This window comes from Ascaphus truei, chromosome 2, assembly GCF_040206685.1.
Source record: "Ascaphus truei isolate aAscTru1 chromosome 2, aAscTru1.hap1, whole genome shotgun sequence".
Classification (NCBI taxonomy): domain Eukaryota; kingdom Metazoa; phylum Chordata; class Amphibia; order Anura; family Ascaphidae; genus Ascaphus; species Ascaphus truei.
This window is the reverse complement of record NC_134484.1, coordinates 56,773,845-56,791,449: the sequence shown is the minus strand read 5'-3', so window position 1 is coordinate 56,791,449 and position 17,605 is coordinate 56,773,845.

The window sequence follows — 17,605 nt, the reverse complement described above, 5'->3', positions numbered from 1 at the left end:
AAAACAACGGATTATCTGTGCACTGCCTTTATAATATACCAGGTACGGTATACTGTACTTGAGGCTCCTGCTTGTTTTTATCGGATGATTGGACTGACCGTTCCAATGATGGGGCTCCCCCCACTTCAGTTTCTGGTCACTCCTGAAAGTGCCACCTGTCACTTTAAAGGTTGAAACATACTGTGAAAGTTTAGCTTCAATTAACATTTCCCAAGATTGTTAAAGGTGCTGTAGAGTAGTTTTGTCACCCTTTTGACCTGACTTCCTTATCAGAGAAGGACAGGTGGAGAAGTACAGTAACACCATGTTGAAGGTGGTGCTTCTTGGTTGGGTAAACCAAATGAACATAAGCAACATATGTTGCCACGTGAACACTGCTGGCTTTTTGGACTGGTTTAAACCCTCCACTGCCAGAGGGGCCTGCAACACATTGCATGTGGCTGTGAAGCGGTTAAAGAAAAATTAAGTCGGGGCAAAAATAGGGTTTGCAATCTGCTTTAAGGAGCATAACATTGAGTTCACTTTAAAGACAGTTCATTTGTGTGGAGAACTGCAATGTGCAGGATTTTTAGTACTTGACTGTGCAAACTCTCTTATATACGGAAGGCTGCCGCTCTAAACTATTCCTATTTGAACTCTATTCTTAACACTGGAAGTACACAGTGCAGCTACCTTTCCTATGGATCAATCAAAGTTGGATTATTCTAATTCTATTCTTTGGGGCTAGGTTAGGGTTGCCACATTTACACTTTTATAATCGAGGATGCCGAAATCCAGTAGGAAAATCAAATTTAAAGCCATAAAGTTCCTACTGTATGTTTTAGTGACAAAAACATAAACCTCTCCTCCCTCCATTCTCTCCCCCATCTTTCTCCGTCTATACATTTATTCCCTCCCCCATCATTCCCTCCATTTTTTCCCCCTCCAACTCCCAGCCACCTTCCCGCCCCAACCAAGCCAAAAGTCCCACCTCTAGCGTGAGGCGGCGGCAGACCCTGATCTTGCCCTCTGCCACCACCATTGTTGTCCTCCGGCGGTCTCTGCTGCAGGCGGCTGTTTGAATGGGACTGCAAGGACCCCCGCTGTGTTAATCCGATGGGCACTAATCTGGCTGCAGACATCTCACAGAAATGTTGCAGTGTTTACTGGGATATTGCCCCAGATTTTTCAAGGCAAGTGGTCGGATACAGGTGGCTGCATCTGTATATATTCGCCATACCAGCCCCAGAGGAATACTCAATAATTTGAAGGCAGTAATACTTTTTATTGGATCAGCATAAAAAAAAACTGTAGAACGCTTGCACCAGACTTTTAGAGTCATTGAGGTCATTCTTCTAGTGTCTAGCATGGTATATAAAACCATCATAAAAATCTTAGCCTAAACTGAAGCTATTCTTCTACCACCTATGCACATCTGCCTTTCTAAATTGAAGTTTTTGTTTGACTCGGAGGTACTGTTCTTTCAACAGTGCCTTTAAAAATGTATTTTAAACAATATATTGCGCTTAGTGCAATGTGCCCTATTTCAAAATGTTTTTACTCTGTCCACTGTTTCATTGAAACTGCAAGAGTCAGTTTTAATATCCCATTTGATGCAGTTTGATTGGAGAGGAAATCCTATGATGGCAGTAAAATGTGTTAAAGTGGATGAGAAATACCACGGTTTATTTTCCCTTTGAAGCCTATTAAACATACCTTTACACCTTTGGTAAAATACAAGTTTGTTTCACGATCCTAAGTGTTTTAGCAGATGGTGTTGATATTGTAGATGCCTGCTGGTAAAAGAGAAATTGAAGCTGTTCCAGGTAACTTTGTTTTTTGCTGCAGCATCTGGACTTAACCCTGTATTTTTAACTTATCCATTTAAAGCCTGGGCTTTCCTTTACTGGCCTTTTTCAATATACATTGTTAAAAAAAAAAAATCTCCAAATAATGTGTTCTATTTGAATTAACCAGCACACCATATATGTTTAATGTTCAGTATTACTTTTACATGCACTGAATGAGATGCAAGCTTTTTATAGGTACTCTGACCATATATGCACATTGTAATAACAGAACCGATTCTTAATAGTAGACTTTGGTGCAGTCCACAAAAACATTTTGTGATGGACTGCTTTTTAGATCATTCTCTTTTTTATTTTTTATATACTGATCAAACGGACTAAGTACTGAGGTCCTTCACATGACTTCTCCATGTTGTCACCCATGATAAGAACATATGCTGCCTAAAGCAGTGGCTCCCTGTTTGCTTGTGTGCTTAAAATAAGCATACTTCTGCATGATTACAACGCGACTTAATGAACAGCGCAAGAAGAATATATTTTTATTTCTCAAACCTCTGGCAATAGCCATTTTCAATGCAATGGAACAACTATGTTTAAAGAGCTAAAATAATAAGCGTATCAACACTAGCGAACATTGGAAATTTGGTAGGGAAATGTATCTTCTATCGAATTATGGTAGTTTTTTTCCAGAGAAATTAGAAAAATTATTAGTTTCAGCAAATTATGAGGCAATCCCCCTCAGCACTAATTGATTAGTGTAGTAGGTAGCATCCCTTTTGGGTTGTAGATCAGACCCTTTATTGTAAATGACTGGTCAATTTGTCCGGGTTTTGTTCTTAAATCTGAAATTGGCTAGCATTCTGGGATGATCTGGAGGAGTCTGATGTATATGTTGGAAACATGGACAGAGTTGAGAGGGGGCAATTCCAGTAGTGCACTTCAGTCTATAACTGGATGTGTTAATTCACATGAATTAAGATCCACAAAGAATGGCATTGCTGACAGACAAGCTCTGGCACTTCGAGACCATCAGTTCAGTGGCTCTTTACCATCATGGATTTAGAATTTACCAGTCCCCAAAATGATTGTGTCCAGTTTGGGAACTTTTTTCCAATGCATCCCCAGGAATACATAGAGCATTGACTAATTATGTGGTCCTATTGTCTTCACTGTGAGTAACATGTTAGATATTCTGCTCCTTACTTAACAGCATCACCCGCTGCTGCTAAGCGCCCACTGGTTATCCCTTTTAGTTTAGTAATGTCTTGCTGCCAGTGGTTGGTAACTACATTACCAAATCTGCTGAGTAAAATGCTGATTTATACACAAAGTAAATCATATCAATGTCCTTTTGATGATGTATATTACATAAATAAAAGATTACAAAAAGGATATGTATGTATACATACACACACTTCTGTTTCAATTTTCCCATTTGGAAAATGGGTAAAAATAATATATAATATTATATTGACACTTCGAAATACACACACACACGTCTAAATTAAAACAGAACAGCGACAAGTGAACAAACCTTTTAGGATGTGCAATACTGTATGAGTGCGCCACCTAGGGTAAAAAATGAAATACAAATGTGTAAGCAATTACCATATGTGGTTCTTATCTTCTGTTAAATTCTGTTTCTATATATCTGACATTTATACTGTTTCTTTTGTGTTTATATGTGGACTCATTTCTACAAAATAATATAATCCACATAATTGTTCCAGAAAGGTATTGACAATAGTTCACTTGTTTCCCTTATTCTATTTCCTTTATACTGTACATGTAACTATTTAATCTTGCATTGAAATAGTTATTATGCTTCTTGAATGATCTGTGGAAATAAATTGTTTTTGTGTTTATACGTAGTACAGCAAATACAAATATCACATTCACATCTTAGACAGATCTGCACTGTGTGCTCATTTGCATGTCATTTCCCAGAATCCCTTGCTGCAGCGAATGCACAATGCTATGAGATAATGGTGAAAAGCAGGGTTGCAGACCTGTCTGAGATGTGAATGTTTGTGCAAGTGATATTTTTATTTGCTGTATGCTACTGTATACGATGGAGGTTTTTTGGCACTTTTTTTTTACCCAGCAGGACTTGTGCGTTTATGGTACAAAGTAATTTACAAACTCCTGGAAATGTGTGCATCAAGTTGGGAATTAACAAAGTAGTGTACAGTGACAGAGTTCCTCTAATCAGCCTAATACAGTATAAAAGGCTTTGTCTGTGAAAGTGAAGATAAAAGATGATAAAAGCATACATTTCAGTTCTCCGCAATGATGACCTCTGTTAGGAATCTTCCTAGGTTGGTATAATTCCTCAATTATCACTCCCTATTATCAATACACAAGTGTAGAGAGAGAAACTTGCCTCATACATATACAATATCATTTTGCATATGCTATAACTGCACTGAGTTATGATATATAGATATATATATTCTTTATTATACTGCACTAACTTCTTGTACAGATTGTCCTGAGATCCTGCAGTAACCGAAGATGTGAAAAGAACTTGGGAAGGTGCTTGCAGCACCACTAACAGACCTTTTTCAACCGCTTACTGTTAACAGATTTAGTTCCAGACAACCAAAGGAGGGCAAACAGTGCCACTTGACAAACTGGGAGCAGGAAAGGTGCTGGTAACTACAGGCCACTGACGTCTGTAGTGGTGAAATTAATGAAAATGTTACCAAGACACTGAATTATTGAACATCTAAAATATAGCAACACTCAAGAAGCATGGATTTAGGGGGGGCATCATATCAAACAAATCTGATAGCTATTACTTTAGTTACCCAGTCAAAATAGTCTAAGGGTGGAGTGGTAGATGTAGTTTACCTAGATTTTAGTAAAGTCTTTGACACTGCCCCACATAGAGCACTAATCATCAGTTTGCAGTGCCTATGATTGGGGCTGGAGGTGGTTAAATTGATAAGACCTTTACCACCCAAATCTGCTGTGATTTGTGCCCACTAATTTCCTAATTGGCCTACTTTGACATCAGCAGTGTCATGGGCTAATTCACAAAAGGGGCTGCTTCTAGTCTGTATTGTCATCTTTTGTATGATGCCAACATATTCCACAGTGCATGTCGGAGAGAGCAATAACATTGTATAACAGAGTACATATACGTTCACACACAGAGGCAATATGAAGAAGGTCGCTCCCCCAAGCGGCTTATAATCTAAAATCATATTGATTAAAAATGCAAATTTAGGGGCGCAAGCGCGACAGCGGGGTGAATGGCAGCACAGTAGTTGAGCTCCTTCCCCACCGGAGCAATTAAATAAAATTAATAACAATAAAAGAGACTGTTTACCTCACGAGTGACAGTAATTAAAAGCGGAAGATCCAGAGATGCCTGCTAGGGCAAAGGGAAAGAAGGCTGACCCGTCGGTCACTGAATATTTCAGCAAACAGGACGGAGCGGTGGCAGGCAGGACGGACATACCCGCACAAAATGCGGGCTCCTATTTCGAGATGGAGAGTGTGGAACAAGGAGCGGGGGACCAAAAACTGGTCAGTAGAAAAGTTATGAAGGATTTCTGTGCTGAGATGAGGACTTTCTTCAAGAGCGAGTTATTGGACCTTTGGAGGGATTTGTATGGGCTGGGGGAGAGGACAGGGAGCCTGGAAGTAAAGATGGACGACTCAGCGAGGGCATTGCAGCAGACAAAAAAGTGGCATAGTTGGAAGAACGGGTCCAAGATCTCACAGACAAACAGGAGGACTCGGAGAACCGGGACCGGCATAAAAAGGTGCGCATCAGGGGGATTCCTGAGTCTAACGGACCCGGAGGACTTCACCATGGAGTGGCTTGAACACATGTTGCCGGACAGGTCTGAGCAGGACTTGCATCTAGATAGATGCCCAGAGCCCTGCGGTCTAAACCGCAACCCGGAGACCCCCCCAGGGACATCATTGCCCGCTTCCACTTCTATAAAATTAAGGTCATTATCTGTCAAATGGCCGGAGAAGCAAAATCCCTGGAGTATGAGGGCATAAAGCTCCAAATTTTCCAAGATCTTTCTCCCATGACGCTCGCCAGGAGAAGGGGCTTTGGACCAGTCACCAAAACGCTCAGAGACAAAAAAATAAAATATCGGTGGCTATTTCCATTTGCCCTCTTGGTGCTTAAAAACGGAGTGGCCCATACGCTGCGGAGAGTGGACGATGGTGGCGCTTTCTTACAGAAACTAGGAGTGCAACAGACCCCCTCTAGCCCTTCCCACCTTACCTCAGAAGACGAACCGACTCCGGAGACATCCTGGAACAGAGTGGGTGGCCAGGCGTCTGCAAGTCAGAATAAGTAGTCTCCGGCCGTCAATCAACATCAATTAAGGAATTAAAGAAGTAGCTCCCCCATTTTCCTCATACGAAAGCGATGGCCATTACCTATTCCCTAAGCGCGCTGCGCCCTCTGGCGGATAAAGGGTACTGCATCCCTGTGAAGGAGACGGAGGCCATTTTCTGGCAGCAAGCAGGGCGGGAAACATGAATTTGGCGCGAAGGACGTGACGTCACAGGAGGGTCGACGGGCGCGAGTGGACCTCGGTGCTGGCGGAACCTGCCTAATAGGAGGGGGGACGTGCTGTGGATCGCTCACCATGGCAGCATCAGGCTTCTCCCGGACATTGCTAATGGAGAAATCTACTATAAAGTAAAGCACACCCCCTAAACGCAGGTGGGAGACTAAGTCAGAAATGTCTCTTACTGGAATAGGATCAGGGTGTCATTGCAGATAGCTTTGAAATAGCAGCTGCGAGCAGGCTGCATAAGATGGAGCATGGGGGGTGCCACGGCCCTCAAGGGGAGGTAGCAGGGGCAGATGGTTGGCTCCGATGGGGGCAGGGGCATAAGTCCTAAGCTCGATCTAGTTGGGAGGGAGAAGAGATATGGTTCAGGATAAGCCCTGGGGGAGGAAGATGCGACACCCTATACCCGGTCAGTGGAGGGGGGAAAATAACTAAATAATTAAATAAACATACTTAAGAATAAAAATATCTACTTAGAGGCTGATAAGCTGGAAGGGGAACGGGTCAATACAAATGGCAAATAAGGGGTAGTATGCAACAATGCCAGGTCACTAAGATGGGGGAGCTATGGTTATTCCTACGCACTGTTAGGTTCGGTTCAACTATTTGAGTTGAGTACTAAATACAGGTTCACCGTTTACAACAATTGTTCTGTTCAAATGTTTGTTTGTATTAATTGTGTTAATAAGGACTAACTATGTATATATGAAATATTATTATTTAAGTAGATATGGGGCGGCGGGCCACCCGGGAACTATGGTGAAGGACGGAGGGTTCACCACAAAGGATCAGACGAAGCTCGAATGGGATAGATCAACAAGTTCAGGTATTCCAAGTAGAAGAGGGGGCGGTGGCCACAGGTGAGGTTTGAAGTGAGGGGAGAAAAGCAGTCCAATAAACTACTCCCACATAATCAGGTATCACAGGAGATAGATAACCCCCGTTGTCCATGACAGAGCAGGAGCTTAGGGAAAGATCCCCAGCAGATCACAGGAGCTGAGGAAAGAGTAAGAACAGGGAGAAGAACAGACTGATGGTCTCCTGGGGGACTCTCACCGCCCCAGCACATAGCACCTTTCTTCGTCTGGTCCGGAGGGAGGGACTCGCCGATGAGCTGTACCGGGGATGGGTGGCCCATTTTGAGCTATGTTAAGTTATAGAGGTCTCAGATATACGGCTTGGGTAACAAGCCACAGTCACAATAAGAAATACGTTTTGTTAGCAAGCAGAGAAAAGCCGGTGGGGGCTTACCCCGGCAGTTCGCCTGCGTCTCAACAGGTGTCCCACGATGATTTACCGTGGGCGCTACAAAGACCCAAGGGGGTCAGTCCTACGTGCTAGTGGTCGTCCTGCAGAGGATGACCATCGTTCAGTACCACCCCTAGGGCACAAGAATCGGATCCGGCTTAGGTCAGACACGATTCTTCCTATGTTTTGGATTTCTATTTTTGTTCCCCCCCCCCCTTCCCTCCCACCTGGTTTCCCTGGACGTACGGTTCCTCTCGTAGTGGGCCCCGTTGGACCCCTGCTGGGGGATACATACAGATCATAAGGAGTACTAGCAGGTTGGACGTTCCAAGTATAGTAGGTTTTAGGGCCGTGAGACACCGACAGCTACCCAAGATATGTAACAATGGCCATTAATATCCTGTCCCATAATGTTAAGGGGTTTAATAGCCCAAACAAACGAAAAGTAGCATTCACAGACTATAAAAGGAAACACGTGGATATTATCATGATTCAAGAGACCCATTTCAGAATTAATAGTGCCCCGAAATTCCTAGATAAGCAGTTCTCGCAGTTCTATCTGGCGTCGTTCTCGGGGGAAAAAAAGGGCGCAGCCATACTCGTACACAATAGAGTTCCCTTCGTAACTTAGACAGTCAAAAGAGACAGGGAAGGTAGATTTATAATAGTCGTGGGTACCATACAAGAACAAATCATTACACTTGCATCAATTTATGCCCCCTGTGAACAAGAACCAGGGTTTTTTGCGGCCTTCTTTCAAACATTAAGTAGAATAGCCAGAGGGCAAATTATAATTGCAGGAGACTTCAATTTAGCATTGAGCCCGGGGATGGACAGAACTGGCACATCCAGAACCAACAACAAAAAGGTATTGGAAACGGTTAAGGCGGGCTTAAAACAGAACCAGCTAGTTGACATCTGGCGGGAACTTCATCCCACAGAGAAAAACTTCACTTTTTATTCACACCCGCACGATATATATAGCAGAATCGACTACTTTTTCATTTCAAGTAGACTGGTCCCTAGGGTCTCCCAAGCAGGGATCCATGATATTTCATGGTCAGACCATGCACCGATAGAGCTGCGGTGCGACCAAATTAGATCAGACAGACCAGGTGCAAACTGGAAAATCAATGAGTCTATCCTAAAGATCCCAGAGATACATGATTTTATAAGTAAGGAGATTGATCAGTATTTTCGGTTAAATAGTGGCTCTGTGGAATCCCAGTTTACGCTCTGGGAGGCACACAGGGCAACCCTAAGAGGCACACTAATTGGAGTGGCGGCCAGGAGAAAAAGGGAGAGAGACGCCAAAATTGTTGCACTTCAATCTAAATTACACTCCCTTCTGGACTGTCATAAAAAAAGGGGTGACCCGCACCCCTAAAAGAACTAAAAGATACCAAGATTGAACTGAACATGCTCCTAACCTCCCAGGCAGATAATTCCTTGAGTTGGTCAAAGAGGAAATTTTATGAAAAAGCGAACAGACCAGATACCATGCTGGCTAGAAAATTAAAAAACATGCAAGCAAGCTTTAATATCCAGGCAATTCAATCAAAATCAGGGACAACGACAGCTAACCCCAAAAATATAGTAGGAGAATTCAGTAGGTTCTATGAGAATCTATAATGGGGAGAAGGTGGCACATAATCAAACAACTGAACAAGCTTTGGGAGATTTCCTGGCAAGTTCAAACCTGACGGGTTTGGGCGAGGTGGACAGGGAGGTCATGGGAGCAGATTTCACAATGGAAGAAATACTACAGGTCATTAAAGACCTAAAACCATCAAAAGCCCCGGGCCCAGATGGTTTCTCAGGGCTATTTTATAAAAAAATTGCAAGTTACTAGCCCCGTGGTTGCTCCGAATATTCAATGCTGTTTTAGCGGGAGCCCCGTTCCCAGAACGGATGCTACAGGCGTCTATATCCTTAATATACAAATGAGGAAAAGATCCACTGGACTGTAAAAGCTATAGGCCAATTTCCCTAATCAATACAGACATCAAAATATACACCAAATTACTGGCCAATAGATTGAGTGATATCCTGCCCAGACTTATACATCCAGATCAAGTCGGTTTTATTAAAAACAGACAAGCAGCGGACAATACCCGACGAATTATTGATCTTATAGAATTAGCCAATTCCAAACAGTTAAAAGTTATGTTGTTAAGTCTGGATGCAGAAAAAGCTTTTGACAGGATTGACTGGCAATACCAGAAAAAAACGCGGGGAGCTTTCAGATTTGGGGAGCGGGTGAGTGAGGCAATTCTAGTGCTTTACTCAGGCCCAACAGCGAGGGTTATCCATCAGGGCTTCCCATCAGATCCATTTAAAATTAAAAGTGGCACCAGACAGGGGTGCCCCCTATCTCCCCTCCTGTTTGCCCTCTGTATGGAGCCCTTAGCAGCACAAATACGTAGCAACCCGGATATCACCGGGCTTACTATCCATTCACAATCCCATAAAATAGCCTTATACGTGGACGATATTCTGTTGCTGGTGTCAAAACCTTTGACCTCCCTCCCAAACTTGTTTAATCTGTTTTAATAAAATTTCTGGCTTTAAGATCAATCAAGCCAAATCAGAGGCCCTAAATATACTGTAAGCCTCCCAAAAGATGTAGAAAAATTAATAAGTCTAAATTTAAATTTTAACTGGCAGCAAAGCAGCATCAAATACCTGGGAACCCACATCACTAATAATCCTAAAAGTATATATAACGCAAATTATCCAAAGATGATTCGGACTCTGAAGAGCGATATATAAAAGTGGATGTCCCATAGAATCTCCTGGATAGGTAGGATACATAGCGTCAAAATGAACATCCTCCCGCGTATCCTTTACCTAATTCAGACGCTATAAAAATGTATCTAAGCTGGAGAACTCAAAACTACGTGAATAAGTGTGTTAAATAATCACAATACATACAGTTCAGCTACAGGTGCTTAACAGCAAGCAAATATGAATGTATAAATGTTCTTGGGTTGGCCCCTAAGGGGTTAAATACAACCTTAGAGTCCAATCTGTTGCCAGAAACAGTCCAAAAAACAAAGTTCCAGGAAGGTGCCGCTCCTTCAGTTGGAAGTGCTAACCCAGCACTTCAATGATAACTAAATAGGATGAGAAGAACAGAAAGCGCACACTTCACCATGTAACCTCCTCCGTACGGCGTTGCAGCAATCCTGGCGGGGTTACATGGTGACGCACTAGGGAGGCGTCACGAGAGACTGCAGGAACCCCCCATTACCGGAAAGGCAGAAGCAAGCAGCGGACGCGCTGCAGCAACAGGCGGAGTATCGCCCCGTGAGGACAACTTTGCATATCTCCAGCGCGGATCTGTGAACTACGGCTAATTGCTTATTTTATTCGGATGTTTGTGAGTGTATTACCACTATTTGTTTTTTTGTCTCATTAATCTAGTAAAAACGTTATTGCACCAAGAAGTGTGCGCTTTCTGTTGTCATCCTATTTCAGACGCTACCAGTGCCACTGAGACTGAAGGACCTACTCTCACTTCAGTCTGAAATCTCCAGCTGCATATGGGGAGGTAAAAAACAGAGAGTAAATAAGACAATTATTAAAAGACCCACACGGACAGGGGAACTAGCAGTACCTTGTTTGCTCTCCTATTACTACGCGGCGCAATTATGCCAAAGAACTCAATGGCAGTCTAACCCAGCATTGAAAAGATGGGTAGATCTAGAAAAAGCAGTTTGCTCCCCATTGGAGTTAAACGATCTAATCTGGTTACCTAAAATAGCGCTAAAGACAGCGTTCCTTCCGCTCTCCTCGATGACCAACTCATTATCTGTTTGGAAGGCCACCAAATTTAGAAACTCTCTAACGACTAAAAACTCATTAATGACACCATTATGGGGAAATCCGGATTTTGCACCTGGGTTGTCAGAGGGCGCCGCAGAAGGTTGGAAGCGGTACGGATATGGGCGTTTTAAAGATCTGGAGGGAAATAACAAGATTAAATCATTTGAGCAAATTAGATTAAACAAAGAGATCCCGCACTTCGAATTTTTTAGATACCTCCAGCTCAGAGCATTTTATAACAAACATTCCCCCCATCCCCCATTGACTACATTTGAGAAGCTCTGTCTAGCAGAAGTAGACACTAAGGGACTCATATCGCAGATATATGGAGAAGTGGTCGGTTCTGGGCATGCACACCAACAAACACCGACATATAGGACACAGTGGGAGACGGATCTAGGGGAGCAACTCGAAGAGGAGGGATGGGTAGCTATATATGAGGCGACAGCAAAAAGCTCGATCTGTGTCATGTTAAAAGAACGCATACAAAGTCCTAATGAGGTGGTACTTCACCCCACTAAAATTATCAAGGTTTGTGCCAGGATACTCCCCGCTGTGCCCACGACAGTGTGGAGAATCGGCCGACCTGCTTCACATGCTCTGGTCGTGTCCTCGGATAGCGCCACTTTGGGAAGAAATTAGAAATTGGATTCAGGGGATTTTTGACCTCACAATTCCCCCGGATCCGTGGTTGTTTCTGCTGAATAGACCATTATCTAAAGCCACAAATAAATTAGTTGCACATTTTGCAACGGCGACGAGATGCGAGATCGCAGCACGGTGGAAGCAATCTGAAATCCCAAATATCCCCACTATTCGGAATAGAATTTGGTACGTGTGCCAGATGGAAAAGTTAACGAGTCTGGTTAACGACACTGGCGTCAACTTTCTAAAAGTCTGGTTACCATGGTTGGCACAGACAGATATCCCAGGGGTAGAGATCCACACAATTTGGCATTAATAATCAGAGATGCGTTCTCGTTTGACTGACGGACTACGGGTTCCGACAAGATCAGGATAGCTATAGTCGTAGAGTACTAGACAGGCAATGGCAGAAGCCAAAACAATGAAACAAGAATGAGGATCTATCCCTTACTCTGTTAGAGCAAGCCCAAAGACCGGGAGACGTTCGAGAGGACGTACGCCCATCCTCCCTCCTCCCTACCCTCCATCGTCTTTCCTGCCCCTCCTGAGTTATTTTATTGTATCTTTACTTTGCAGTATGTTATTGTCGCTTTGTAAGAATAACAAGACATACGAAAGATATGTGTGCAAATATTAATCATCAGATATTAGATGTTAGTATAGCTTATGTCTTAAGAGAAACTGTCTATGTGATTGGATATATTACCTGTAATGTATGTCTTTTCAATAAAAAATTGAAGTTTAAAAAAAAAAAACTGCAAACTTGGTATAAAAAGGAACTGAGCAGAACAATATCTATATTACTAAAAATCCAGTTTGCATCTGCCCGTTATTTATTTAGCACCATGAAAATCATGCATATACATGCGAGTAGACATGTAAACCAAAAATCCTAATTTCTGATTTAATTGCTAAATGTACATTTGACTGCGGTTTTCTTATTACCACCATGGTAGGTTCTAAGTGCACTATATTCTTTAAACAAATAAATTAGCCAGGCATCTGAGATAAGCGTTATTCACTGTTACATTTATTACTATTGGTGCATTTGTAACTATTTCTAACATTCCCAACACGTCCAAAAGCAAATACAGCTGATACAGGTCCAATGGCAATAGTACGAAAAAGTATCTCTTGCTCCATAAAGAAGAACGAAATAGGAATATAATTGTTATATCATCACATGGGTGGTGAAATGGCAGAATACTTTATCGTGGAAAGGGTGCTGGATTCATGAAAAAGCATCCCAAATAATTGGTAAGGGAGTTAAAACACGCTTGGGGTAGACCTTGAGCTATCCTAAATACAAAACAAAACCAAGGTTCAAATAGGGTGTGGGGTTTTACAGCAGACACTGGGAAATGGGCAGACGAGGAGGGCCAAGTGGTCCTTTTCTGTTGCCAAATATTAGATTTCTGTTTATTTGATATTTCTACAGTGTTGCTGTGTAGACTGATTTAAGAAAAATAATAATCCACATAATTCTATTAGAAAATTGCCATTATTAAATCTTACATTCCAAGGCTTTTGCTTGAATGTTCTTTGGTAATTACTTAATCATTTGTGTTTTATGGAACCAAAGCCATATTCAAATTCACGTGAATGTATACATCAAGTTGGGAATTACAGTGTGTCCTAGTGCCTGTAATGTGCTTAAGAAGGATCACATATTAAAAACTTTGCCTATGAAAGTAAAACATGCCAAAATAATTAAGTGGCTTATGTTCCTTTTCTATAGTGTTTGGGCCAACGGTATTATGAATAGTTAATGTCCGTGAGACTGGATATCCTGCACCCCCTGAAGAGAGAACATGACAGGTTCATAGAGTGGACCTGGGGAGTTTGCTGTTACTTGAAAGTTTTGCTCATGTTAGCCAATGTTTGTGATCTAATTGTGGCCATTTCAGCCATAAGATATGTATGAAGCAGTATCTAATCAGGGGTCAGCAGAAAATGTTGCATTCCTTCAATTCCCATTCTTTTATCAAACATTTAATTGAGTCACTGGAGAGTATAAAATAGAATTGTATAGATATACCAGTTCAAAAAGAATAATGCTAGGAGAGGGAAGACTAACCACTGATGGCACTTACAGGACTGTCCAAAAGGACCGTAATTTCAGTGAGACACAGCAGCTTTAAATGAGCACACAGAAGCTTTAAATGAGCACACAGATGGTCTTCAGATCTGAATCACAGATTGGCTGGCTTCTCCGTTGTATGTATGTATGTATGTCTTTATTTATATAGCGCCATTAGTGTACATAGCGCTTCACATTAGTACTACACGTGACAATCATATAAATAACAAATAATACAAATAACAGATCATGGGAATAAGTGCTTCAGACATAAAAGTAACATTTCGGAAGAGGAGTCCCTGCTCTGGGAATCTTATAATCTAATTAAACTCCCTTATTCTTAGGAATCAATTTTGTCCAATCTACAGTATAACTGGTCTGGGTTTGTCTCTTGTGAAGGGGCTACGGCTAGATTTTCTTTTAAAACTAGGTCATTCTTATTATGGGGATTCTCGACTTCCTGCAAACAAGGTAAATGCCAAAATACCAGCAGTACAAAGTACTTGTAAATGCTCCAGTCAACCAAAGAAGCAAAGGTGTTTATTCTCATCTCACCTTGGTACCAAAAGCAGATGGTTCCTTTTTCCTTGTTTTAGACCTTTTTCCTGGTATTAGACCAAGTTTCTGAATTAATTCACCAAGAAGAGGAAGTTGAAATGCAGCAGACCCCTGTCTGGAAATGAGACCTACCATCATTGGTGGCTTTGAAAGATGCCAAACATCATCTTTCAATTGTAAAAAGCCTTTGGAAATGGCAAACTGGCATTTAAACAAATGGATCCTCGCATTGCCACTGCTTCTACAACCTTTACTAAAGTGTTGGTGATGAAGGCAGCACAGTTAAGTGTTATAGTAATCTCTGTGAGCCCCAATCTCATCAACCAGTTAATAAAAGCCAGATAATTCAAGGTGCATTTGCTCTGATTGTCAGAAGTCATGACAGCCACTTTGCGGACCTAGTTTTAAAGTGTAAATAATGAAATGTCTGTCGTTGCTGCTAATTTAAGGCATAGTATTACCAGTGTTGCAACTGGACATTCTGGCACTTGCATTTGGGGGAATTTTGAGGGTCAGAAGTTTCAATTTTCACAACTTAAAGATTTTGTGATTAAACATCAACTGCACTCTGTGCTGTCTGAAGTAAAACCTAGTCAGACAGTGTAACATTCAGTCTTGTGCTTCTAATATATTTCTCTTACTAGTGGAAATTATTTTTGTCAATGTATGGTTTCCACTTGGCATTCACAATATTTATGATGGCATCTTAACTTGCTATTCACTACATTTTGTGTGGAACTCTTAGTTTAGCCGGTCAAGGAATGGAAAGAAAGCTAATTAAGGTTGACTTGTTGGCAAATATGCAGTGGCTTCTCGTTACTTACACTTACATGTTCCAAGAATACCAAAGACCTGTTCAGTTTGTTTGAGGTTACCAAATAAATAAATATATATACTGTATACACACACACACACACACTTTGTTTATAGGGTGCCATTATTAGCGTATAGTAGCTGTTATCACTTTCTTTTTTAGTCCAAAGAATTGCAATAAAGGATTTGTTCTGCTTATGAGAAAAAGGGATGGATTTGTTAAACTATGTTGTGCATTTAGGTTCCTTACAGCCAATCACAGGGACAATCTCTCATTGGTCAAAAGTGAACGAATTCCAGTGGCATCTTTTTGGGGGGCTCATCTGTGTGAATGGTATCTTTTTTTCCCCTCAAATCTGAAAACTATCCCTTCCTCTGGCTATTCCCTTTTGTGCCATGTCACGGTATTCTGCAAGTGCTTGTACAGCCGCCAGAGTCCCCCTTTCCACCTCCATAGGTTCTCAGATGTGGACAGGTGGTGATAAGGGTAAAGAAAATACTTGATTGACTAACACTGCCCCATTCAGAGGTCCCTAAGATATTCAGCTGGCTGACTGTGGGATTGCACCTATAAGACCTACCCCAGGACATATAGTCAATATGGCCCAGGGTTCATTGCTTTCACTTTCATGAGAATTAATTTGACACTATTTTTTCAACTGGAAAAAAGGGGGGTAACCCCCAGGTGGTGCTCTAAATGTGCAAGGTTATCAATAAAGTACTCAGAAAAAATGCCTGGGTGAGTCGGTATGAAGGATAAAGCGTTATCCGAGTGTCCCGTGGGTATAGCCGATGGTGTGTGTGGGCCTGAATCACCCCCACCTCACCTGTGTAGAGCCGGGGAAAAGTTCCAACCACGCCGATGGTACACACCCCCCCCCCAGATGACAGATGGGGTAGAAACCTCCTCAGCCGAACGTGCGGCAACCCGGTATGAGTGGACAAGCAGATGGTAGTAGAGACCTGCAAGCAGAGTCTCCCGCTGCCTTACCGGGTGCCAGATGGATATCCCGCGATGTACCGGTCCGTTGCTGTCGAGGGGGGTGGTGGCTGCTGGTTGAAGGACGAAGACGATCCACTTCTCGGTGATGTCTCCGTCAGCTGTGTTGCGTTCCCGGTGCAGGTGAGGGGCTGGGTTGTCAGCTACACACTGGCTGAACCCAATCCACTCAGCAGCTTGAAGAGGAAATCCTCCCGATGGTAACAGCTGATCCGCAATGGTAGTACCGTGGCGTGCTGCTATACTATAGTAGAAAATCAGGAACGTAGAAAAAGAGTAGAGCACTGCCAACAAAAGAAAATCCAAAAAAGGGGCTGGGGCAAAAATAATGATCATTTATTGGGCATATGAGCCAAAAAGGACAAACACACTAATAATAAAAAAACTCTGACACGTTTCCCGCTGTGGAGGCGCTTTATCAAATGGCGGGAAACGCGTCAGAGTTTTTTAATATTAGTGTGTTTGTCCTTTTTGGCTCATATGCCCAATAAATGATCATTATTTTTGCCCCAGCCCCTTTTTTGGATTTTCTTTTGTTGGCAGTGCTCTACTCTTTTTCCACGTTCCCTATTTTTTCAACTGAGCTGTTCACACACTTTTTGTTTTTTTGCTTCAAATAAAATACTGTATTCTTAATTGGATACTTATGTCATTTGTATCTATAACAAGATTTTTAAACAGTGTGTGTGTGTGCCGAGCATGTGCATTTTAAGGGAAACTTTTGTGTTTTGTCACAATTTTGTTGCAGAAATTGTACTTGTGATGGTGCCAAAGTGTAAAGAAGTTTGACTTAGAACGCGCATGCTTTGACTTAGAACGCGCATGCTTTGACTTAGAACGCACATGCTTTGACTTAGAACGCACATGCTTTAACTTAGAACGCACATGCTTTGACTTAGAATGTGCATGCTTTGACTTAGAATGTGCATGCTTTGACTTAGAACGCGCATGCTTTGACTTAGAATGTGCATGCTTTGACTTAGAACGCGCATGCTTTGACTTAGAACGCACATGCTTTGACTTAGAACGCACATGCTTTAACTTAGAACGCACATGCTTTGACTTAGAATGTGCATGCTTTGCCCCAAGGAGAAGA